The following is a 1601-nucleotide window of genomic DNA, read 5'->3' on the forward strand; positions in this document are numbered from 1 at the left end:
ACCGGTGCACTTGCCGGAAGGAATTTTGCCGATCGTGCAATTTCCTAAATCGTAGCATAACTAGTTTATGTGCATCAAGTTTATGGCGCCGTTGCCGGGGATTGGTTTTCGATTGACAATTCTCAAATTGGAAGCTAACTAGATTGAGCAATTTTCTCTTGCTTTGTTAATTCTGTTCTAGATATTTGTTGAATTTTAATTTCTGCACTTGGTTACATGCTTTCCTTCTTTATGCCTTTAAATTCATGCAACTAACTCACTGACTCACTAACTGTTTGATTTAATTCCTCAATTGATCTAACCATACTCTTCCATTAACCAAGAGTATTTTACTTGTTTGTGTTTGAGCTGTGTTCTTGTATGACAGGTAGGAGAGGAGAGACATCAACTCCTCCATATACCGAACCGGAAAGGACCCTTCATAGACTTAGAAGGGAAGCAAGAGGGAAGAGAGTAGTGGGAGAAGAGGAATCTGAAGGAGAATCTGAGGACAATTTTGAGGAAGCTCTAGATCTCAACATGGATAGAGAAGTTCACAACCATGAGAGAGCTGATGGAAACAATGCCATTCCTGAGAGGAGGGTTCTTAGTTCATACATAAACCCAACCTCTGGGAATTGTGGTAGTAGCATCCAAAAACCACCCATTCAGGCCAACAATTTTGAGCTCAAGCCACAGCTAATATCATTGGTGGAAAATCATTGTTCCTTTGGAGGAAATGCTAATGAAGACCCAAACCAACATCTCACAAAATTCCTGAGAATTTGTGACACTGTGAAGTCCAATGGAGTCCAGGAAGATGCCTATAAACTGCTCTTGTTCCCATTTTCACTTAGGGACAAGGCAGCTAAGTGGCTGGAATCATTCCCAAGGGGGAGTCTAACCACATGGGATGAGGTGGAAGGCAAGTTTCTGGCACATTTCTACCCTCCACAAAAGGTCAATAGGCTTCGATCTGAGGTCCAGACTTTTAGACAACAAGATGGTGAAACTCTCTACGAGGCATGGGAGAGATTCAAGGACTTGACAAGGAAATGCCCACCAAACATGTTCCATGATTGGGTGCAATTGCACATCTTCTATGATGGGCTCTCTTATGAATCAAGGAAGGCTGTAGACCATTCATCAGGAGGTTCATTGAACAAGAAAAAGACCGTGGAAGAAGCCATTGAAGTGATCGAGACAGTGGCTGAGAATGAATACTATTATGCATCAGAAAGGCACAACACTAAGGGAGTCATGGAGCTGAACCATGTTGATACAATTCTAGCCCAAAACAAGGTGTTTGCCAAGCAACTAGCAGAGCTTACCAGGCAATTAGAAACAAAGCAAGTGGCTGCAATACACACACAAGATCAAGAGGAAGTAGGCATTGAAGGAGGTGATTGGGATGAGGTTAACTATGTGGGAAACCAACAAAGGCAATCATATGATCCACACTCCAACACTTACAACCCAGGCTGGAGAAACCACCCAAACTTTGGGTGGGGAAACCAACAAACCCAACCACAAAACCACAAACCTTACAACCACAACCAACAAAACAATTCCACATACCAAAACTCCAACCAAAGATCATACCAAGCCACACAAAACACTTA

At 42.5% G+C, this 1601-nt stretch overlaps 1 non-coding gene across 1 annotated transcript; it reads right to left on the minus strand.

Annotated features, from left to right (window-relative positions):
* Window positions 1-945: 945 nt before the first annotated feature.
* Window positions 946-1049, minus strand: LOC148545103 (small nucleolar RNA R71). The gene has a single exon (XR_015901897.1). It is a non-coding gene; the product is annotated as a small nucleolar RNA R71 (small nucleolar RNA).
* Window positions 1050-1601: the final 552 nt, after the last annotated feature.

Source organism: Arachis ipaensis, chromosome B9, assembly GCF_059453495.1.
Source record: "Arachis ipaensis isolate K30076 ecotype BB chromosome B9, ASM5945349v1, whole genome shotgun sequence".
Taxonomy (NCBI): Eukaryota; Viridiplantae; Streptophyta; class Magnoliopsida; order Fabales; family Fabaceae; genus Arachis; species Arachis ipaensis.